Here is a 25,392-nt window from a genome sequence, read left to right as displayed (position 1 = left end):
ATTCTCTGTGCTAAACCAAAGTAGAATGCCGGAGCACTCATGGTTTCAGTTAATTAATGTAGGTGTAAAACAGGAACGAAGCAGTGATGAATCTGGGGCTATTCACGTGCTTGTCAAGAGTGCAGTGCCTGTAAGGATGCTTGGAACTTCCAGCAATTTTTAATTAGCCCTTGTAACAGATGAGCAAGAAAGGCACCAACATCTGAGTGTTTCAGATCATGCTGAGTGCCTTCACTAGAAAGCAAGGTACTCAGGTCCCTGTCAAGATAGTGCAGCCTCAAGGAATATTGGTGCACCGGGATATTTCCAAGTTGTAAGCATTTTATGGTAACTTCTCAATCTCTCTCTAATTCCAGCAGAATTACAAACAGGTGCCAAGCAACTTCTCCAGAGTTCCTCGGATAGCGTAATTGTGCTTTGGCTGCTGTCGCTTCTGTGAAAACTGGGCCGATTGGTATCAAAGACAAATATAGACATGGCACAGTTCCACTGTAATGCAGTTAAGAGCTAATATAAACTCAACCAGAAAAAGTATTTCCAATAAACAGCAAGGATTGTTGACCGAGCCCAAGAACATATCTTTAAGAGCCACGTCTTGGCATTTTGGCTTTTGCAATGAATTGCATGTGCACATCCTCAAGCACTTGCTTCTCTTAGCTCAGATCTGCATAGTGTGCAGCTCAGAATGGCTTAGTGAATGTAAACGTGACTCTGTGTAGGTTTTTCCTTTGTTCCTGGTTTAGATTTGTTTTTCAAAGTTTAAATGAATTAGAAGTTCTGCAGTATTTGGGGTAACTAATTGGACTTCTGGGTATAAACAAACCCTGACTTTTCTTGGAAGGTGAAAAAAAGATATTCTGCACACTGCAGCATCTATTCCTGACAGTTTCCTTACTAATTTAAGACAAGACGGTTATTCAAAACCACAGCGATGAATGCATTGAACAGTGAATATTTGACATTTCTTTTTATGATTATACCATTTAGAATAGCTGGCTTTTGATACACTGCTGGTATGTTTTTATATGAATAGGAAAACCTAGATTTGTGTTAGAGAGTCCCTACTACCTTTCAGTTTGAGGTCTCTGGAGAATGGTTGAACTGAAGATCCTAGCTGCTCTGATACTCAGCACAGGTATTGACACATCCAAAAATAATGGCGTGGGGGGGGGGTAGGTGGGGGGTGGCATTTATGGGCATTTATTTTCTCTCGCAGCTGGACTGGTAGGATCATTGAAAGAGAATTGGGAATTGGGGAATAACAGCACAGTCAGTGGTAAACTTGGGGGCAGGGACTGGGGTGGGGTGTTAATGGTCTCAGGTATTTTAAATCTGTGAAAATGAAAGCTGACAATGCCAACAAGTGCCTGAAATGTGCTTTAGAACGGACTTGTCTGAGGCAGTTTGGAAGGTATGTCTGTCACAAATGGAAGATACAGGATATGCAAACTCTGTATAAGCTGTGAACAGGGGCATTCTTCTTACCCACATCCCAAGTCTTTCAGTGTTAAACGATTTCACAGTGAAATGCATCAATTTCTCATTCATATAATCCATTAGGAAAGTAGGTAAGAAAGCTCTGTCTCATGCAGAGACCTGAGACTGGCACCAGGTTGTCTCAGATCTTCTTTAGTGGAGCCTTGTAGCTTAGAGCTGTTACACCATTTCGAAAATTGGGAAATTTATTGGGAGGAGTGTGCTGAGGCATACTTGCTGAGGATGGGTAATCTTCTAGGGGCATTTGTGTGTGGTGTCAACCTGCCTTTGTGAGGAACCTGACCTGATGAATGTTGTGGTCCCTGCTAGTTCTGTCTTCCTAATTGTGCAGATCTTTCCTAGAGTGGTGTGGTTTTGTTCTCCCCCTTACATAGGGGTCAACCTAGACCCGAATGTGCAATGGTAACTATTTATTTCTACTAAAAGTACCGTGCTTTATATGGTAGCCATGCTGGAACTTGTATAAGGTCAGTATGCTAACACAGCCACATGAATCCCTTTAGAACATCAAATTTGATAAAGATAAAATGTGCTTAGTGAATATTTTTAAAAGGTCAAAAAGTACAGGTGATTTATTTATTTCAATTAAAAATCAGCAGGTCTTAGGTTAAGGTGAGGGACAAAAAAATAAATCTCTAGAATTATGTTTTACTTAACAGGATATTGATCAATAATTGTCTCTACATGAGCTGATAGTAAGCTGAAAAGTAGTTTTACAAATTTGCATAAATATTTCTGATTGGCAGTTCTTTTTGTAATATTGATCTGCCTAGATTTCCCTTCCATGCTTTGCCTCTACATTTCAGGAATGTTAGACCATCATCATTTTCTATTAAAAATGGGTTAGAAAATCTTGTATTTCAGTTAATGTTCCTGCAGTGTAAGAAAAATATTTGCTTTGACATTATTAGCATGCTAATTTCATGAAAAATGCTTTACACGACAGTGGTTTTAATGGATAGCCCATGCCGTGAGCAGTGCTGCCATAAAGAAGGTGGCCTTGGAAAGGGGAAGTGCAGTCCATAGGCATTTAATAATGACTTAGGGAAGATGTGCATCTGTAAAGTTATTTTAACAAGAGTACACATATTTGTAAAATATTACATATTTTTTTTTCTTTTTCTTTCTTTTTCTTTTATATCCCTTTCTTCTTGTGTCTACTTTACAGTCTTCCTATGACTGTAGAAGTAATACAAGCTCTTTCACTAGACAGCTAGTATCATCTTAAAGTGGGTATTTCTAGTGCATGATATTGGAGATCTGTGTCATTTTCTGTACCTCTTTCTTTATTCGTTGCCATTCTTTCCCACCCCTACAAGCACCTGAGAGGAATTCATACTAATTACCTCTGTGCCAAGGCTGCCTATCAAGGTGATGTAGGCAGGCAGGTGCCCCAAGGGGTGAATTCATTCACTTTATTAGTATTTGGCAAACCTAACTTAGGTGCTCTAAATCATGCTCTGGAAGAACTAGCATCACTACCAACTTGATACAGAATATCAGGTCCTAAATTAGGTGCCTAGTGTACAGAGAATACCTACACACTGCCCGCCCCCATGCACACCTTGTGTAGCACTCTGCTAAATGTACAGGAGCTTTAAAATATTGACTCAACTCTTTTTTTTCTTTTTTTTTTTTTCTTTTCAATATTAGCTTTCACTGGCTTCACTTTGTAATCCATTGTTCAATGACACTGGCAAGCTCTCCTCATCAGGAGCCCAGGCTGGCCTTCTTGGGCCAGCTGTAGGGCCATGGTCTCTTTTGTTGGAATGCTGGCAGAAGAACTGGGGAATGGCAGACTCCTTTGCAGGGGCTGTTACCCTGGCAGATATGTTGCATGATGTAGTGTGCTGCTTCTGAAGCAGGGTAGGTCTGAAGAAAAGTAGAATTGAAAGGCAGATGCACACGCACTCTGCTGTAACCAAAGTTGTTAACTGAGAGCATTTGCTTATGGGTCTGCACAGTACATTAAGAAAAACAAACAAAAATAAGGAAGCTTTTTCTTCAGGCTTGCTTATGCAATAAGATGGATATAATGGTAAACAGGAAAGCTGTAAAATGCAGTTAATAAAATTCATCCTTATAAGGACTATTTACCTCATAATGGTGACTGAGTCTCTGCTTTTCAAGAGCTGACAGGCGCTAACGGAGAATTGGAGAGAAAGTTTTTTTCATACGCTCTTTTTGTCACTGTTCATCTTTTCACCATATGAGTCCTACTTGTATTACTTCCTTGAAATGTCTGGTAGTAACAAAGGGTATGTAGAGCCATTGCTTATTTGACATTTGTTGTGTTAGCTTGTCTTCTGCTGCTGCTATGAGAAGTATAACTTGCATAGCTATAAACTAAGCTATATGAGCAGCAACAATTACTTACTACATAGCTACTAATACGTAGGGACAGATTTACTCCTTCTGATTTCATGTGTCAGTGAGGCTTCCATAATCCTGCTGGCTGTAGTTAGTTAGTAATCTTTTAGGTGACAAGTCAATGTCTAGCCAAATGAATCTACATACATTTCATTGGACTATAGGTTTTTATTCCTATAGGTAGCAGGTTAAAAGTGCAAGGAGAATATCAGTTCTGTTGAGGCAACACAGGAGATAAAGATGCAGAGAAGCTCCCAAGAAATGTTGCACATATTGGGGAAGGTACCTTTAGTGAAAGAAAAACCATAGACCAAAATTAATGGGATGACAGTAAGGCTTAATAAAGGCTTTCAAGAAGTGCAGTTAGGAAAGTATGAACTGATTTTTGACATAGTAGCAGAACCATCATGAGATGTGGGAATGAAGTAATGGGAAGAGGAATTGGAGGGAAGAGAAAGATGACAGAGTCCAATCAGAGATGGGATCAACCTCAGACCAACCTAATTTTTTATACTGCTCTGGAATCTGTCAAAAGGAGTAATAGTTTTTCAGGGATTCATGGTCCAGATGAATTGAAGGGGTTGAAGGAAGGATGCCAGCTTGAAAAAATTGATGTATATATTTGATATATACATATAAGGAAATATGTGTGAACATTATACACACACCTATACAGGAAAAAAAGGGGTGTCTAAATGTTGTATAAAGATATATTTGGCATCAAATTCATATTTGAAGTAGTTATGTGCAGGTGTACTGAAGTGGTGATCCTCAATATGTCACAGAGTTTGTGGACTTTCACAGAAAAACTCATATAGCTCTACAGCTTGAGATGTAAAACAGGACTTCATGGAGACAGTGTTAGTATGTTAGCTTAGGCGTAGGCAGAGATTTAAGCCATTTATTAACTAATGGGTAAGTTTAAGGACTAGGTTAAATGTCCATTTTCAGCACAGTATTGCAACAAAGGAGGCAACAGCCTAAGCAAATATGTGTGAGTGAAGTCAGAGTTATGAATGTGTGTGCTGTGGTTTTTTTTTTTTTTTTTTTTAAATAGAATCCTGGTGAATTGAATAGAGTCTTATTCTCCTACGCTGCATGGGTGGTACTCAGGACTTCAGGAGAATGGATGATAAATCTGATACTAATGGAAGTGTACTAGAAACAGATAAGAATTTATCTTGATGCATGTGTCACAGGTGAATTTGTCTTTAGCAGTCCGATGAGCTGAGTAAATGATAAATGTCTCGTATTTCTGTCATTGAATTAAATGGGAAAGGTCATTCATGCTACTACCTCCTCCTTTTATTACTGATGCTAGACTGCTAATTTGAGAGAAGGAGGAAGGAGAGGAGAGAAAAAGAGAAACTAACCTAGATAATGAGTGGAGGTGGCAAGCCCCAGGACTGTGCATGAAACGCAGACATATAGAAGTCCTCTTCAGAGCTGGTGTGAACTCCAGGGACAAGTACAGATGGTGAGTACAGCGGCTGGACCCCTGGCTGACCAGGGATCTTGTTGGTTTAGAGGCATTGGAGCAGCTCCCTGGGGAGCAGAGAGGTCTGTGGAGACCCAAGGGGTGGGCTAATGGTTGCATGCGTGTGGGGTTTTCTGACAGCAGCCAGTCAGGCTGGCCTTCAGAACTGGTTTCTTTTGGTGGAGAAATGCCTGCTCATTCTAGTCACCTACAAGAGAAGTCAGCTGAGCCATTTGAGTAGTGTATGTGGAAAAAATACTTCTAGCTTGTCTTGGTTAGCAGCAGTAATGTGCATTTCAAGTTTATTTTGGAAAAAAAAAATAAAAATACACTTATCCCACTAATGTTAAAGTTGCAACATAGTCTGTAGTTTATTCTGACTATATTTAGAAAGTGTACTAGAATTCAAGCTTCAACTCAGATTTTACAGAAAAGAAATCAGTATAAAGAGAGGACCCATGTAATGCCAGTGAGAGAGCTTTTATTCATAAATTTTATAAACTTTTATTTTTAAGGCAAAAACTAAGCCCACAGTAACAAGATACGCAATAAAGGAACAACTGCATTCCAATTGGGCAACCTTCATAGTTTTTAAGACTACCCACGGTGAGAGACCATTTTGTTAAGGCAAGGTGGTAGTTTACAGGTTTCTCCTACTTCTGAAACCTGCTCTTTGCTTTTTCACTCGCTTGACTTACAAAACCATAAAATCATTCTCCTTTCACATTTCTCTCTTTTTTTTTTTTTTTGTCAAGCACTACATGTTTTGTAGTTGCTGAATGTATATTTAAAAAACTATTATTTTGATTGGGGGGGGATAATTCTTACAAAGGTGAGCTTTTAACTCTGCCTTTTCCTAATTTGATTTTAATACTCCTTTAGAAATGTGGGGTTTTGTGCACTTCATCAATTACCATACAAAAGTTATGTTCAAAATTTAAGTATTCACTAAAATCCTCTGAAGCTTTGCTGATATGATATTGGTATGTCTAGTAACTTACTAAGCTAAATGATTTTCCTTTAGTTTGCTCATCTGTACTTACTGTTCCAGTTCACCTTAACTTCTAATGAGGCCTGAAGGCAGCAACCTTTTGCTGCTTTAGCTGCACGGTAAGCTAAGAAATAGCAAATGTAGTGAAACTATTTAAATTCATCCTGTGGACCTGCTTCAGGTCCTAACGTAGGTGAGTTGCTTGATTTCTCTGCAATGAATGGGGTGAGTAGGGCAAACAGAATTGGGGTGAGGGTGGGGAAGGCATTTCAGTCTTCAACACATGGGTGGGGTTAGGATCCATGCTTGCAGCTTGTTCTGGAGCCAGGCACAGAGATTACTCCTTCAGTACCAAGAGGAGGCTCGGTCCTTTTCATCACAGCATGTCTGGAGAAGGAGTGGTGGTAGCTGTAGTGCTGCCCATTTTTCATATAAGTGACTTGTTGGGCACATAAGAAAAAAGCATCCATTCCTTGCCCTCTTGAGCAGATGGGGGCTGAAGCCTTCACTCCTCTGCCATCCCAAGAGGACCCTCACCAGCAGCCCAGCAACACTGGGAACATCTATTAATTTCATTTTCAGGCTGGGTCAAGAATGCTGTAGAGAAATGAAAAAGAAACCCAAAGTGTAATATATGTGTAATAGAGGAGTCCTGTACAGAAATGTACCTGTGCTCAGCTCTGTGGATCACTTGCACCTTTTCTGTTATCAAATGCATAAACAGAATAAAGGGCAGACCTATACTGGGAATTTGTTTAGTATGGTATTGAGTCGGGTAGAAATAACCCCCATGACTTGACCAGAGTCGTGACATCAGTCAGTCGTAGCTGGACCTGAAGCCTTAACCCTTGATGTTTTCCATTTCAGAAGTGATTTTAATTCCTTTAGTAAACTGGTTCAAAGCTCAGTTACTGGTCTAGGTAACTGAATTTTGACTCAAGAAAGTCCCTTATGGAAGCTATTTCATTACAATGCCAAGTTGCTTTGTCAGGTGATGCAGGATTAAAGTAGAGGAACCAAATGTAACTTCTATTTCTTTCACTTGCACTCTAAAATTTGGTTGTTTCTATCATCGTTGGCAGTTACCTAAAAAAAAAAAAAGTCTTACAAAGTGATTTTTTTTAAGCTTGCTTTCTTCTGCTAAGTTACTGGTTATGGTCTGATTTCATTCAATGAGACATTAAAGCCAGTATCAACAATAAGAAAAAAAAATGAGTGTGCTTGGAGTTTTCTGTGTCTACTAGAAATATTGGGTAAGACTGAATCCAGGCAGCATGAAAATTGTCATAACATCACTTTTTTTTTTGCTCATTCTCTCCTCTCCAAGTCCTCCCCATAGATTACTGCCCTGTGCAAGTATCTGGACACAGCCTGAGGCTGACAGTCCCCTCAGGAGCAGGATGAAGGGGCCTGGAGGTGGTGAACAGAGAGTGCTGGCACTCTGCACCTGATTGTGGTATTTCGCCATTGAGTATGCCTTTTCTATTTCTCTGTGTACCTTTTTTATTTATCTGAACAGCTCCTTCAAGCAATTATATTGGAATTTTTTTGTCATCTTTTGTGCATATTCTTTGCCACGTTCCTGAACCATGTTTTGCACAGAATGGTGTTTCTGTTCACCATTGGGCCCATGTTTTACATTGCTGGTATCCTAAATGGCAGAATTGAGCTGTTCTTTTTCTAATCTGTCCTCCTCTTTGGCTGTGTCATGCTTTGAATCCTGGGGGGGTGGGGGGTGGGGGGCAGGAAAAAAAAAAAAAAAAGAGGATGTTTTGGTTTATTTATTGCATATCCTTCTGATTACTGTTGCTATGAGCTTACTGCCATCTGCCAGACTAGGAAAAAGAATAACATCAGAAAAACAACCTTACAGTAAAATATATTTCTTTAGGACCTACAGTCTTCATAAATATAGTTCTGGTACTGTCAGATGAACAGTTTTCTTTCTGGGTTTATAAAAGTGATGCTTTTTCCTGTTTCCAGTGTTTTTCAGTTCAGGCAACTGTGTTTTCAACGGACTAATTCTGAGATTGTGAAACGAAGACTGAAGTTTTTGAAAGCTGCCCCTGTTTTCAGTCATTCAGTTCTGTTAAAATTTAATATAAAATACTTTTTTTGGCAGCTTTGAAAGTCTTAGTTTATGGGAACTCTGCAATTGCCAGAGTAACAGTACATGCAACCTGTATATCTGCCAAGCAATTAAGGAAATTATTGGTAGCCACAACTAGGCAAAAACATTAACGTAGTGGTTTTGTTATCTTGCCTCAGTTTTCCATCCAGACTACTTGCAGCAAACGGTATGATTACTTCATTGGAAATGTGCTGCTTGCTATAATTCTTTGAATCTTTTTTTTCTGTTGTGTTTTCTTTTTTGTCTTATTTGTATTTCTTGTATTATATGCGTAAAAATTCATTGGATGATGATATTTGACATCTGTAAAGCTTAGAATGCTCCTTATATTTGGCAATAGAAAACTCAGAGATCTTTTCCGGTTTTGATTACTTCTGAACGTAATGCCTTCTAGCTGTTACCTCCTTTTTACTCACCTATATTTGTGGTTGTAAATATTGTCAAAGAAGAAGAAATATAATAGAAATAAGTTTCCTGCTTAATTTTTCATTTCTCCTTTTTAATTCCATACCATCTCCTAATAAAGTTTTAAAGCATATGTGTCTGACTTCATTTTCTATAGGAAGTGATTAAATGTTATGTTAAACGTATTCTGTAGAAACAGATGGGCAGTTATATGCATGATATCAAATGCTCTCTCAATATCCTTCATATCCTAATATGAATGCTTACTCATATATGTTATTCTCTCTTTAAGGAACTGTTAGTAATATTAATAGTTAGAATTTGTACGTGCTAACAATTTAAGAAAATCTTAAAGCTTAATTTTTGTTATATCCAAAGGATATTTTCCTTCACAGTATCACAGAATGGGCAGGGTTGGAAGGGACCTCTGAAGATCATCTAGTCCAACCCCCCTGCCGGGCAGGATCACCTAGAGCACATTGCGCAGAATGGCATCCAGGCGGGTTTTGAATATCTCCAGAGAAGGAGACTTCACAACCTCTCTGGGCAACCTCAGTGCTCTGTTACCCTCATGGTAAAGAAGTGCCCTCTCATATTCAGCTGGAACTTCCTGTGCTGCAGTTTGTGCCTGTTGCCCCTCGTCCTGTCTCTGGGCATGACTGAAAAGAGACTGACTCCATCCTCTCGACCCCCTCACCTCATACCTTCCATTTATCTAGCTCAGGCACAAGACCAGTTAAACTCAGCTTATGCTGACTTTGTGAATAACTGCATTTCATGTTATGACAAAAAATGTAGACAACGATTATCACTGGGTCTAAAGAAAACAAAAATGGTAATGATGAAAAAGGACATGGAATATCTTTAGTGTCTGGGGACATCTCTCCTGATTGATATGTATGGCAGAACTGAAGTAAGACTACAGCTGTGTTTTCCATATAAAAGTATCAGCTAACATAGATCCCCATCTGTCAAAGCTGGCAGAGCTGTTAAGATAGGCTGCAAGTCTGAGTAAATTATCAAAAGGCTACAAACTTTGCAATGTTCCTGGTCACTCAGAAGAATACATGCTGGAAGTGGTTATCACTGGCACCATCTCCTTAGGTGACCATGGGTATCCTCCTCAGTTCTGAAAATTCTCAAAGAACTGGTTGGAAAGAGGAAGATCTGGTTACTTTCTCTGCCATTTATCTTGTCTCATCTTTTGCAGCCTAGAATATGAAAGATTTACGGCAAACAATAAAGTATTGGAACTCTGCTTTTAAAGATAAAACAAACAAACAAACAAACAAACAAAAACTAAAGAATGTAGTTTGCTGCCATTGGCGATATTTGCTGAGATGGAAGTTCTGATGCTAACTGAACTGGTATTGAAAATAAAGTTGAGAACGTGATCCAGATTTTAAGTGGTGACTCTTTAAGTAAAGCTCCAGTGAACAAGTCCTTGTGCCTGTTAAATTTAGAAATCTGTTTAGAAAACTGTCTCAGCTTGTTATCACTAAACTTAATGATAGTGTAAAATGGCTTTGTTTTACTACCCCATATGTAATGTTTCTAGTGACTTGAGGAGTTTAATCCCCTGGGGTCAGTCAGCAAAAATATGGATTTCTGGTTTTCACACTCTCCCTCTTCTTTATATATATATTTCTTTATATATCTTCTTTATATATATATACACATTATATATATATATATACATATACACGTTCTTGCAGTATTTAAGAGTCTTTCACAATGCCAAACTATCTCATAACAATATTTTGAGGATGATAGTCTCTCTGAGTTTCACACCAACAGAAAAGCTGAGGTTGCTGCGAAGTCATTGATTAAGCAGTAATAAATGATTTTACCAAAATATAGCCCCAGCTTTCTGTTCTGCTCAACTGATTTACAAATCCTAAAGTTTCCCGAGAAAAGATTTTTCTTTTCAATGGTAATATAATTTTATTTTCCATGCAGCTTCAGAAATAAATATTGTTAGAATGATCAGAATGAATCACCCATGTTTTCCAATTAAAACAAATATTTGGAAATGCTCGTCACTAAGCTATGTGTGAATTTGGCCTAGTATTTTAACTTTTGGTAAATATTTAATACTATGAGCAGAAATGTATAGTCAACAGCAACAATCCAGCCTGTAGCTATATTCAAAGTCTGGATTAACAGCTTTATATATGGCTATATTCAGTCTAACTTCTTCAAGGAATCTCTTTGTTTAAAAATAAATAAATATATATAACTGATAGAATGAATTTTATTATGTACTTTATTGTGCTTCACCTAATATTGTGTATGTTTAGCTTCAAATATTTTCATTTTTCATTTGTTCCTTGATTTTTGACGGTAAAATTTATAATTGATTAATATTGTATTTTTTTTCAATTACCATTATACTTTAAATACTGCATAGATGTTCTTACCAAGTGATTATATACTCTTCTTAAAATATTTACTTTTTTAAATGGTAGGAGATGTATTCAGTAATAATTTACATATAAATTACATCCCTTGCTTGAAATATGGCAGAACACACAGGATGAAAAGATGAAAGAGTGGTTCCTCAGGTTTGCTATTCTGTCAAATGTGGCTTTCAAATTTGTAATTGGCAAGTGTTCAACTTTGCCAACAAATTTAGACTTTGGAACTGAAAAGTGCATGCTTATTCTACAAACTGGATTATATATTTTTTTAACATAGAATCACTGCATTTTCCATTTAGCAAATATGGAAAATACTTTTTTTGGACAATTTTTTTGAACAGTTTCTGATTACTTATCTGATGTGAAATGAGCCATACCTCAATAAACGTATCTTCTGTAATGCTGCCAATGCTGTAGAGAATCCTAATTCTTTATCATTGAATGGAGAAGTAGGATTTTGGGCCCGGTTCCTACACAGATTTTCACCTCTGGTAAAACGTCTGGCTTAGCTCTTTTTTTGTGGCTCCTTATGCCGTCTGTGCAGGTCCTTGTGCTTCACTACTATGTAAGTGTTGCTGAGGACTTAAGTGTTGATGGCTTGCTGTAAAGGCTAATGCAGGTTCCAGTGTCTCAGTTTAATTCCTCTAAATATGCAAAGATAATTTTTTTTTTCCCCTAACAAGATTCTGACTTCAAAAAGTAGCCACAGCTTTTGATAAATCGGAATACAAGAATAACAGTTCTGAAGCAGCAATCCAGAACTGTCTGATTATTTCTGGCCTTAGTTTTTCTTAACACATGCTTTTTCACCTATCTTTAGTCTTTATCACTTTTGGAATATGTGCTAAGAGAGTTGTGTGATCATATGATTAGAGACTATATCGTAATTCATACCTTAACGCTGTATCATAAGGCTGGAAGATTAAATCTGCAGAGGCTGCCTTTTGACATTTTTCTAAAATTCACATGTGCCTTTTGTCCAAATGTTTTAATCAAAATTTTTGCAATTTTCCTTTTTATAAAGCACACAGTACACATACATAAATGCACACAATGAAAAGGCACTGAATTACTCCATTTCAAACCCTATTAGCTGCTAGTTGGGTCTGCAGAGTGAGTGATAGCTGTCATAGACTGTCTGTCCTCCTTTGTGTCAGTCATTAGTAGAGTCTTGTGTCTGCAGCATGCTTTGAGGATGGATTTCACAGCTGTTTGCTGATAGCAAATGAGCACTGAGACATGTAAGATGTACAGCCCTTTTCACTCTGGGTCATGAAGAGTTGTCCTTCCAACAGTAAAGGATGCTTCCTTCAGAACCTGGAACGTGACTCTAGAGTCATAAATCTTTAGCATTATCTTACCTTGGCAAGCAGTTAGGAGGCCTTTTGTCAAAATGTCTCAACTCCAGAAATAGTTGCTCAAACTTGCAACATCTTGTTATTGATCACATTCTATGTTAATTCTTCTGGCTGTTCTGTGGTCTGCTTGTAACCTCTGTTATGAGCCTAGGTGTTGATTTAAACACTGAGATGGAGAGGAAAGCTTCCACCTCCAGGGTAGGTTTTCTCATTCATTATGATTCCTGTTTCCTGAGACTTCAGCATCTTCAGGGACTGGAGTGCTGCTTTGTGTATTACCATCACCCTGGAGGACAGCTGCACCTCAACGCCAGCATCTCCTGGAACATCATGAGACCTACAGCAGCCTGATTATGCTTCCTTGCCTTGTACTGCACCAAATGTCTCCCTCCTTCATCCTTCTGCTGCAAAGGGTGTCATTTTTCCCTTCCCACTTCTGTGCCAGGTTTGTCCACATCCCATCTGTTGTATCCTTGCAACCCACCTACTCATCACTTACTTACAAACTTAATTTGGCCCTCTTAAAATAAAAAGGCAAAGAGCTCTGCTCCAGTATACAGTCCAATATTAGAAGGGATAATCTATGATGTATCTCTCTCCCAGCATCAAGTTACTTTACCTGTACTACATCATCTCATCCCTGTTTTGCAGCTCAATACATCTGTCGTACTTTTCTTATTTTTCCCATTCCCTCCCACCATGATCCTTCACATTTTCCATGGGCTTCTCTCTGTTTTTTCACTCCTCCTCCATTTTGCATCCTGCAACTTGTTTCCTTCCCTATTTCTTGATCTGCTTTGTAGGAATCAGGCTCTTTCTTCCTTTGATATCATTTGGCATAACTGGAAGTCAGTAAAAAGTTTTATTATATTAGCACAGGAAAAAACAACAACAAACAAAAAAACTTGCACAACTGGATTGAAGTCAGATGGTGAGATATTTACTGCTCTCATCTATCAGCTTGCTTTGGATATTGTTCTTACACCTCAGAGACACAGTTGAAGCAATGCCTGAAAGTCAGAATGTGCAGCCATATCTGGTGGGCTGTACGCTGCAAAGGTCGTGGTACTGTTTCAAGTGAGGTCTGATGTCTTCGCTAGGTGGCCAGCTAATGGACAGAAGAAAGACATGGCTAGTGGAGCAGAAACCATGTCAGGTGTCCAACTTTTCATCATAAATCAACACTGTCAGAATGGAAAATGCCCGCTGCATATTGTCTAACTTGGTAATGTTCTAACATATGGAAGAGGTTTGACCATTGAAAGAAATGGTGATAAGGAAGCAAGTGGAGTAATTTCTTACGTGTCGTTATAGTCTCTGCATGTGATTTTCTTTGATGTATGAGCTGTGTTTCTTTGAAATACAAAGCACGCATGTGAACTTATGCTGTGAAACTTTAAGTTAGACGATTAACATATGGACAAAAATGTAATTGGTGGTGTGTAATTTCATCTAGCTTTATAAGCAGTTAGGCAATCTCCCAGTCCCATATTTTGAATTTAAGATTCCTTTGCCACTTTCCAAATAAGTCAAATGTAAAATTGGAAAAAGGTGGTAATGTATTCTGGTAGTTCCTCTGCTGATTATTCTGGCAGCATGATTAATAAAATCACATTGTAATTTTACATCATATAGTCTTGGATAACAACTTTTAAAATAATGCTTCATTCCACTAAAAATGAAAATACATCTGTATATCTTATTGTATACCTTATCAGAGAACACACAGTTTGTTCTATCCCTTCTTGGTGCCAAAAGTCATTGGTTGCGCTAAAGAAACAGGAAGAACACTGGATTTTTTAAACACTGGCAGTCAGGCCAACAAGCTTTTTGAATGAACCAGAGTGACAGATATTTGTCCTTCTCCCTGGTAGCTTCTGAAACTCAAAGGGGGGTGTTCTCTAATGCTGCTAGTGCTGAAGTCACAGTGGATGCGTCTTCAGTGGGGTGGTGATAATTCTTTGGGGTCCCTGTGAATCTGGCTCTTCACTGATACAGACAGGATTAAGGTTGTGTGATGAAGAAGTTACTTCATCCCTGGAGGTGCACCACAGCTGCCTTTAGAAGAGCCCTGACATCACCTGGGACACCGACCCAGCAGTGTGGTAGCCACACAACGGTAATTGAATCTCACAGTTTAAGTGATTGGTCTGGATTCTGGGCAAAGAAGATCCCAACTCCAAAATTTCAGCAGCAAGCACAAGGTCTGTAGTCACTGTCAATGAGACTCTTGGGGTTTAAGCAGCTACAGAATTACAGAGCAATGGCCACAGGCAGTACTGCAGCTGTCACAATATCTGAATGTCGCGAACTCATCAATCGTAAAGTTTGTCATAATGTGATTGTCCCAGATCTGGGGATGTGTGGTTGCCAGCAAGAGCATCGGAATTGCACTTTGACTCCCTGTGGAAAACGTCTTTATTTACTGTATAATTAATTGCTAAGTTAAATAGCTGAATAAAACAAGGGCTGGCATTAAGTGTGATGCTAGTTTTTTGGCAGCCCCTCAGGGCAGTGCTCTCCTTCTCAGTGTTCCCAGCATAATTAAATATCATTCAACCTTTGAAGAACTTCTCATGTAGGAAGGAAAGAAAAGAGTATGGTAGGAGCAGGGAGGATGGAGGTGAAAGAGCTGAACAGGAGAAAGGGGAAGGTGGAGACAGGATAGGGACAGTGGCTGGGGCAGGTGGATGAGATTAGCACAGGTTCTTCTCCTTTAGCTGAGAGCAACTAAGGATCTCAAGGGATTCAAAAATGTGAGTGCGTTATTATGGTATCGACTGCTGTACTGTAAGATATCCTGCATATTTAAAAAAACTTATTCCTTTGGCTTTCTGGTACTTTTTTTTTTTTTTGGCGTAGATATTTGTAGGTGTCAAGAAATTGTTTTAGAAGGGTAGGGGCCCCATTTTCGTATGTGGCCACTGCTTTCAGATGCCTCAATTTTAAATCTATAACCTGAAATACACCAGGAGATAATTTCATAAGGATTGTAGCCGCAGATCCTGTTCACCATACTTCAAATTTTTGATACAACATTTCTGGAATTTAAACTACAAGTTTACTTTGGATGAGGTCCATGAAATTGGTTTTCCTCTATAAAAATACTGTCCCAAAGTGATTTTCCAATCCACATGTGACAGCATTAGAAAAAGCTACTATATTCTGGATGCAATGTGCACATTTTATTCTTAGTAGAATAAAAGTGCTGTGCACTGAAAATAAAAATAATGTTATACTGCAAGAAGAGCATATGATGCTAACTTGCAACATCAGAAGTTTGTTCCAGTGAAGTTTACAAGTTCTGATTATGGGGCTGTGGTTTAGAGAAGTTAAAAAGCATTTTGTAGCTTATGAAGTAAGTTAAGAACTACAGCTTTGCAGTTTTCATCAAGAATCATTGATGATAAAGAGGGTAGAATTTTACTCTTAACTGAAGGCCTATGTCTAATTCAAGCTTTTTTTCTTCTCAGCAGGGATAAAAAGGAAGGCAATGGGTGGTACAGGATGTATTGAATTAAGAAGTTAAAAATACAGAAGTGAGTATAGAATGGGCCTTAGGGTGACAATCAGAAGGCATTCAAAGAACAAGCATGTTGATGAGTTTCTATCTAAAAGGTAGGTACTTTGTAGACAGATAGATTTGGTAAGGGATCAAACCCTGGAGCTTATTGGTTGAAACTAGCTGAGTTTCTAGCCCAGGGGACTGCCATTCCTTTGGAGATCTACTTTGCTGCTCTTCTGCAGGTGCTACTTCTCACCAATTAAACTGAATTTTAATGGCGACATGGGAATCTGGCAAGGTTTTGGTAGTACTTTTATGGTAACTCACATTTTCTGCAGCGTTGCTGCCATAAGCCTTCATATATCTGTATTTAAAGTACTGATTTTTACTGTGAGCATAAGTGCTCACAGCTAAATTGGGTCTGACTGCAATTGCTGCTAAGAGTGAGGGGGCCATGGAGCAGAACGTGGCTTTTTTTGACCTGAGGACATACTGAGCACGGTCTCCACAGGGAGCTGCAGCTGAATGACGGTACCCCAGCTCTGGCACATCTGTCTCTGTGCCTCATGAACATAGTCCAGAGCAGGGGGCACAATGGCCCTTTGATGGGTCGTATTTTTCTTAGTTACCTTCATTTCAGTGGTCTGACTGAGCATCAGCTAAATGTTTTACTATTTCTTTATGATGCTCTGTGTATTCATTAGATGCACAGGATAAAGTAGGTAAATCATACAGCAAGTCTGTGCAAAAAATAAAATAAAAAAATAAATTAAAAAAAAACCCAGTTAATCAGTAGATGGAGAAACACTGTTATTAGGCTGTCAGCTGTTCTCAGCAGGGACTTTCAGATACATCACACAGCAAACTTCAGCCAAGTGACCTAGAAAGGTGTATGCTTTATCTAGCTGTCAGACTGCTTCTCAGGGAATAAGGTATCACAAGGTAAGGGTGGGTTGCTGCATGCTGTCCTCTGATAGGGCTGCCCTGCTGCAAACAGGTTTCTGCTCTCACCCCACCTCCTCTAACAAACAACACGAGCCCTTACAGCTGCATGCACAGTGAAGGAGTTATTTCATTGGGTCGATTTTTATTTGTCAGCCTTCTTCATATCTTCCCATAAATCCATCAAGTGTTTTGCTGGTTTACCTGCAGGTGGGCTGAGGCTGGAGGCTGCTGTGCTGACCAGGGTTATATCTGAGTATTTCATTGAAACATCTTGACTGTCTTTACCCTTCTGTTGTCTTCTATACATACCATATGCTCCTTGACTCATTTACTATCATATTCTGTCGCTGCATTATGCCAAGTCCTGAGCTTTGACTTGGATTTTACACACTACAAGTATATCAGTATTACTATACTCCTCCTTAAAGGAGCTCTTGTGATAATCTGTTTAAGGCTCCATTTCCAAAGCAGCACTAGAATATTTCATGCTTTGAAATTAGGCTAAGTGGAATGTGGATACTACCAGCCTCCTACATCATACAAGTCACTAATCCTGAAGCACTTCTAGTGATAAAAAAGGGGAGGAAAATATCCAAGGTGTCTTTGATGGGATATGGATTCTTCTAGCGCATCAATTCTGTTCATTTCTAAGCACAACATCAAATTTTACCTCCTTCAGAAATTAATTCCTGGGGGCAAAATGAAGCAGGATCCCACACTTTTCACATAAGTAAGTTATTGCCATTCAGAATGCCTTGATGATATATGAAGTGAAGGCTGCTCTGCCACCAGTCTCTCAGGATCTCCATGGGACACACAGCCAGTGCATGCATTTTTTCCAAACTAAGATTATGTTCAAAGGCACGTTGTTGGTCTGGCATACTATTTTCTACTGACCTGCTTTAAGTAGTGGGTATAGTTTATCTTAAGCACTCCAGAGACCTTTTAGAAGGATGATAATGAAATTAATTAATGAAAATGGATATCATAATGAGTAAAGAACAAGGTGCTGAATTTTTTTTACATGTGCATCTCCTAGCCTTGTTATCTCACCTGACTAGCCTAGCCTCCTTGTTCCTAGTGGACTGGTTCCTTATTTGCCAAGATAGAGGATATCAAAATTGTGCAGAACTTTTATGTATAACCTGGACTAGCATTATACCAAGCCCAAGCTTTCTGCTTTATAAGATTTACTTCCCCAGCCTTTGACTTCCTTTTTTCTTTTTTTCTTTCCCTTTCCCTTTTCCCTTTTCCCTTTTTCCTTTTTCCTTTTTCCTTTTTTTCTTTTATTTTTTTTTTTCCACACAATCTTTGTTTTGCTTGCTGGGGGAAAAATATTCTGTCCTTTAGTGCTCTTTTTAAGTCAATTCCCTGTTGTCTGTCATGGCTGAGGCAAATAGTGCTTATATTAAAATCTGTAGCCCTGTGGGTTCTGATGATTTCAGAAATCTGTTCACTGCACGATCCTGAGAAAGCATCATATTATCCTCCTGGGCACCAAGCTCTTGCAGATTTGTTTCCTGTTTTTCTTAGAATAGAAATTTCAACAAGAATGAAATGACTTCCTTAAAAAGTTGGTGAACTCTTTATTAATACACTTACAGCCCTTGGGCTGGCCTCTACAATTCCATAAGAAATATCTATTCTACTCAGGTATTTACTATTTCAGAGACATTTTGTGAAATTTCTAAACTGAGAGGTTGATACAGTCTGAGTGCTACTTGCTGATCTGTTCTGTTTTGTTCAGTTGTTTTCTTGATGTTGTTGTTTTTCCTGGAAGCTTTTAGCTGTGTAGAATTTTCTTCTGGTAAATTAACTGAAAAGATTTCTGATTTTCAGTCTCTGTTATTCTTTAATAGCTTCTCCCTTTGTTTGCTGATTTTGTGTGCTAATGTTTGATTTTCATGTATTTTTCAGGCTCATATTTTCTGTTCTTGTCCTTTCAAATTATTGTAAAATTGTTCTTCCAAATGGTCTTTTCTGGATAGTTCCTTAAACACATTTCTTCAGTAGAAGTTCATCTTTTCTTCAGCTGAAGTCAGACTACATAGTGTGTGTTCCTGTCCTTTTTTCCCCTGGTGCAGGTCTGATTTTTGGCTCTTATGCTCTTACCACTATTTGTGATGATATTCCTGTCACTGGAGATCTCAAACACTGAAATAAAATCTTATAGCAGGCTTACAGTGGAAGAATATTTGTTGTCCTCTCTCCTCGTGTATAACAGATGAGAACAGATATGATTTGCTCCTTTAAGTACTACCATACAGAGAGACAAAACACTGAAATAACAGATTATGTTCAGGATAATATCCAGTTCCTGGTTGTTTTGTGAGAAGATTAAGGGAAAGAGACCAGTCTACATACTCCAGTTAATGGCTGTATCATAATCACTGTAACAGGGAAAGAACATAAGATGGAGGGTGGCAGCTGAGCAGAATAGCAAACTCCAGTGACTAGCATCTCTTCAGTTTGTGGAGAGCTTCCCCATGAAGTACAGTTACCAAAGAGAAGGGATTTTTCTTCTTATGTGAAGCTTGTGGTTTAGGAAGTTACAGTGCAATGAAAGGTTTCACTGATAAAATATTTCACTTTTATCTTGATTGTGCATCCCTGCAGAGCTGTGGCATAGGATTTTGTGGCTTGTCATCAGCAGGGTCTTGTGAGCTGCTCAGATGCTGTCCCATGGTCTGGGCCCCTCTTTGTGACCTGGTCACCCAAAAGCATAGCTGCACAAAGAAGATGGCTTTCCCTGAAGTGTCCATTCACACCACACAAAGGAAACGAGGGATCATAGGGAGGATACGGGTTATCTCCATCTTGAAAATTATTGCCTCTGTCTCCCTGAGGTGTAAGGTCTGAGCCTTTTGGTTCTTGCCTGGATAATGATTTTGGTATGAGCCTTGAAAGAGGTGGCTTGGTCATCCCTTCTCAAGTGTGTGCCATAGCTCATGGGATTGTCACTGTGCAATCCCATCGCATTCCCATAATTGCATCTTCTCAAAAGTCATAGGTTTTCCATGCGACCAAATGACTTCTAGTAATAGACCAGGTTTGCACCTTTATAATCTATCTTTAGTTAAAATAAAGCAAAATAAAATGACTTGAAGCACTATGAACAAAAGAGCAGAAAAATTAATTACCAAGAAGGGCATGCTTAGAGTAAGATGGAAGATGGACTGTATGTCGTGTTTTTTTTTTTTTTTCTCCCTAATGAAGACAATAAAGAGGTTAAGATGAAGTTTAGGAACAGATAGCAGGGGAGATGAAAAGAGGCAAGTGTGGATTATGTCACTGACAAAATTAAGGTCTAGGAGAATGGTGACTAACAAGTTATGAAATGATAGCTTCTCAATATAATGTGGTTGATATAATAACTAAAATGCATACATTTGTATGCTTTTGAGCTTAGTATCTATAATAAAATTAGAATAGGAAAATGCTGTTTGGGGCTTTCTCAGTGTTAGATTTCCTATTTGAGGGTATGTGTTTTAGAAAGCAGCTATAAACAATATATATAACAGAAAGTAAATTTTTATGCTAGTTTCCATGCCCTAAGATCTTATCTTATTTGTACTTTCCAAAGTAAATGGCTATCACTGTCAAGGGAATTACATATCAAACTCTTGTGTTTTAACTTCAGTGGGGCTTTTGTTATGTTTTGCATTCAACTTTTAATTGTGGCCATCTATAATTCATCCTATGATAATACATGAGGATAATCCATTATGAAAAAAAATATTGCTCTTCAATTAAACTTGGATGGATGGATGGTGTTTTGTTGCTTCTCTGTAGGATCACCTATAGGATACACAGAAAAAGCAAATGAGTTTGTCTAGAATACAGCCAAACCTAATTTAAGTAATGTAGTTACTAGCTGCTCCTAACATCTGTGAAAATAATTTCACTCCAGGCTATTTTAATGTCAGCTTGCTTTTCGGGACTAACTGTGAACAAGTGATAATCATCATATATCATGTAGAATAAGAAAGCAAGTGCAAAGAGTACATAGTAGGTTTGCTTGATATCCTGAAATTACTTATTCTTCAGTTTTGCTTTGTCGCTTTCTCTCTTCATGTATTTACAGTTTATATAAATAATCTGGGTCTGTGTTTCCTTTGGCTTGGTGTTCCAGAGAGAAAAAGGAAACATAAAATCTTTACGTGAGAGGAATAATTTTCTATTGAAGAGGAAAGCAACTCTGCTAAGGTGGATAACAGTGAAAAGCCAATTTTCTGAAAAGACCATAGTCTCTTGGAAGCAGCCCACAGGAATTCTTGTTCAATTTAGTATGAAGAGCATAAACACTTGAAGCTGAACTAAAGCAATGGTCTGTTTGTGTGTGTGTGCATGCTTGTCAGAGTGTGCTCAAGTCTTTGTGTTTGCTTCTCTGGACTTCGGATTCTGCCCATAGGGATGGAAAACAAGCTGTGTCGGCCACCTACAAGTATGGTTCTTCTTCAGCTAATGAGTGTGTAAATGTCCCCACTGTGTTCACTTCATGTAAATCATCTAGACATATGACATAACTGCAAGAGGGTCTATCGACCTCATTGTTTAATAGCATGAAACGATCAAGTGCCACCACTTTATTGACAGTTAAACCACATTCTGAAGTAACTGTAATAAAATATAAAAAACTGTCCTATGTGTTTCTCATAGCCTTCCTGCGCTGGCAGTGCTGGATTTTGTGTGGTTCTGCTTTGAAAAGCAGTTATCTGAAAATGACATTAAAAAGTTCCTTTTTCCTAATCTTTTTTAAGTGCTCAATTTACAAGTAAAGCAGCATTTTTTTATTTTTATTTTTTTTTATTTTTTTCCCAACCAGCTACCAACATATGTGGGATTGAGAACCAGGATCCTCAGTATATACTGTTAACAACACTAAAAGGTCTTAAGATGAATAATTAGTTCGGTACCTCCATATTTTGCATGTTTATAACAGATCAGAGTTAGCAAGCCTTTCTGTTGGCTGAAAAAGGGAAAGCTCTGGTATGTGCTGTCTGTGTTAGCTCAGGAGGTCTGGTAGAACAAAAGTGCTGTTTCCATCTTCATCTTGATTGATTACGTCTAGCTCTAGTGTGTGTGAAATGCAATACGAAGTTGCACCCTAGTTCTGCAGTGGTGTTTCTGTAACGGTTCCCAATTGAAAGCTGAGGCCTGCCTTGTGGCAGCTGTTGGCTGCCAGGAGCTGGCGTAGGCTGGTTGGGACTTATTCATACCTACAAAAGGCACCGAGTGGCTTGAAACTGGTGGTTGAATGAGTACACGGGAGGAGTATAGTAAAGAGATAACAGAAAATGGTAGGATGATGCAAAAGGCAGAGTAAGGTCATATGTCTTTCTAGGATTCATTGGGCTGAGCTGTGGTGCAGTTTGGTGCCAGGCAGAGCCATCATGGTGCTGAATACTTAAACAGAATGGACCTGTGGAGTAAGAAGGAGAACTTTCCCAGAGTAAGTTTTTTTAAAATATATTTAGGCGCTGACCTAATCCTGATTTCACTAAGAGTTGAATACCTAAATAACACGTGACACATAGTGACATCTTTGCTGTCCTGTGTGCTACTTTTATGTGCACAGGCATCTAAATGATGGGAAGTGCCTTGCAAATAAAGATACAATTAAAGGGAATATTCTCATTCATTATAAAAATGGCCTTTGGAAAATGCACAGTGTATTAAAAAATTTACTCTCGAGGTAATATGACCTACTACACCCATGCTAGACACCAATTTAAACAGAAGTCCTGGTTAAATTTCATTTTAATACCAATGCCATTTTATTCCTCCTTCTCCTGTGTATTTGTCAAGTAGTGATGTACAACTGACAGTACTACTCAATGACAAATAATTTTGTTGTTAAGCATCAGTGTCCAGGCTAGAATTCTCCGTTTTCCATCAATCTTTGTTGTCAGGCTATTATAGATTATCCATAGCTGTTACAGTGTTTCTGTTACTTAATGGCATGTGGTACATATGTTGTGGTTTAACCCTGGCAGGCAGCTCAGCATCACCCAGCTGCTCACAGACTCTCCCCAGGTGTGATGGGAGAGAGAATCGGAAAGGTAAAAGTGCAAGGACTCACAGGTTGAGATAGAGACTGTTTGCTAGGTCAAGCAAAAGCCACACGCACAAGGAAAGCAGAACAAGGAATTCATTCGCTGCTTCCCATTGGCAGGCAGGTGTTCAGTCACTTCCAAAAAAGCAGGGCTCATCATGTGTAACGGCTTCTTGGGAAGACAAATGCCATCATTGCGAACATCTCCCCCCCCTTTCCCCCAGCTGCTATTGCTGAGCACGGCACCACACAGTGTGGGACATCCCTTTGGGCAGGCTGGGCCAGCAGTCCTGGCCGTGTCCCCTCCCAGCTCCTGGGGCACCCCCAGCCTCCTCGCTGGCTGGGCAGCACCAGGAGCAGGAGAGGCCTTGGCTCTGTGTGAGCATTGCTCTGCAGTGACTGAAACATCCCTCTGGTATCACGCCTATTTTCATCACAGATCCAAAACACAGCATGATATGAGGCTCTACACATAAAATTAACTCTATCCCAGCCAAAACCATGAAAACATGTGACATAATATCTGATATGACCGTAGACGTGCATTTGTGTTTGTGCATTAAACATTACTACTGCCTGACAGCTTAGCTCTTCCAGCGTTTGGCATGCAAATGTTGCTGGCCAGTGTCTTAAATTAATGTGAAGCAACCCTAAGTGGATGTTCATTTGAATGTCATTACATTAGTTGGCCAGCATAGACTTATGGCAAAATTATTAAGGTTATTGTAATATTGCAGAAGAACAGTATGTTGTACGTAGTGCTTGCAGCCTTTGACTGTAAACATATTCCTAAGCAATTACAAAAGATATATAGTTCTGGGAGTTTAGGTACAAGTATACTGTGCTCCCTCAAGGTACCTGAATTATTGTAATGCCAAATGGTCCCTAACTTGGTGGCTGTTGGGAGGGAAAAAGGGGGGAATCTGTATTTTTTTTTCTAATTCACATGAAGATTAAGCTGATTTCTTCTCTCAAGTGCGTTTTCCCCCCTCCGTGGAAGTACCTGCAAGTTAAACGGAAATCTTTGATCCCAAACCACAATTTGTCTTCTAGTAACATTTCCCGGATGTTTTCTTAAGGATTTTCCTGAGTTCCTAGAAAACATGAAGTGTTCATTTCAGCTACTGGAGATGCTTTTGGTTGTTATTTTAAGAATGTGAACAATCATATGATTTGATTAGAATACAAAACACAATGAAGGGAACTGAAATACTACTTTATTAACTCTGAATATTCTATCACTTGTACAGTGTGCAGTGCAAAAACATGTAGAACAAGCATTTTGCCTGATGTAAATTCATTGCAAAAGGTGTTCTAAGGCACGTGATGACAATAAACTCTAATCTGATGAGCTGCCCTATTGGGCTTTCACATATGAAAAAGCCATTGTTGCTCCCAATCTTAGTGGATGCTTTTATTTATTTATTTATTTATTTATTTTTAACTGCATGTTTTACCCATGGATTACTATGTCAATCTAATAGAAATTAAATTTCACTTCATGTTCCATCCATACGATACAGTCTCTTAAAACTTTAGATTTAAACTACTTCAGTCAGGGGGTATATGGACTGTTTTTGTAGTGAATATTTGCGACTTTTGTGTGATCAGAGTAGAGCAGCACTAGCTCTGAGCGGGGTAATGTACTTAGGGAAGTCCAAGACACAGAGCTCTACAGTTTTAGACGTTGGTGTTCCCTGTTGACTTAGCTAAAAGCATCAAGCTATTTAGTTCTCCATCAAACTAGGGCCTAAAGCCTCAAAATTTGACACATACCTGACTTCTGAAATGGTAGATGTAGGTATTTGTCTTATTCTTTCCAGTTTGCGTATGGTAGAGAATTTCAGAATGACCCTTTCCTTTCCTTTCCTTTCCTTTCCTTTCCTTTCCTTTCCTTTCCTTTCCTTTCCTTTCCTTTCCTTTCCTTTCCTTTCCTTTCCTTTCCTTTCCTTTCCTTTCCTTTCCTTTCCTTTCCTTTCCTTTCCTTTCCTTTCCTTTCCTTGCCTTGCCTTGCCTTGCCTTGCCTTGCCTTGCCTTGCCTTGCCTTGCCTTGCCTTGCCTTGCCTTGCCTTGCCTTGCCTTGCCTTGCCTTGCCTTGCCTTGCCTTGCCTTGCCTTGCCTTGCCTTGCCTTGCCTTGCCTTGCCTTGCCTTGCCTTGCCTTGCCTTGCCTTGCCTTGCCTTGCCTTGCCTTGCCTTGCCTTGCCTTGCCTTGCCTTGCCTTGCCTTGCCTTGCCTTG

The 25,392-nt window shown here is 39.0% G+C and overlaps 1 long non-coding RNA gene across 1 annotated transcript in view; it reads left to right on the top strand.

Moving 5' to 3' along the window:
* LOC308193537 overlaps positions 1 to 25,191 on the top strand; it is a 50,886-nt gene extending 25,695 nt beyond the window's left edge. The window contains exon 2 of the long non-coding RNA XR_013949708.1: positions 24,994 to 25,191. This is a non-coding gene — a long non-coding RNA (uncharacterized lncRNA). The remainder of the gene's footprint in view (positions 1 to 24,993) is intronic.
* Positions 25,192 to 25,392: the final 201 nt, after the last annotated feature.

Source organism: Anser brachyrhynchus (genome assembly GCF_964034855.1).
Source record: "Anser brachyrhynchus genome assembly, chromosome: 3".
NCBI lineage: Eukaryota > Metazoa > Chordata > Aves > Anseriformes > Anatidae > Anser > Anser brachyrhynchus.
Note: the sequence above shows the minus strand (reverse complement) of the source record. Positions and strands in the feature narration are given on the sequence as shown.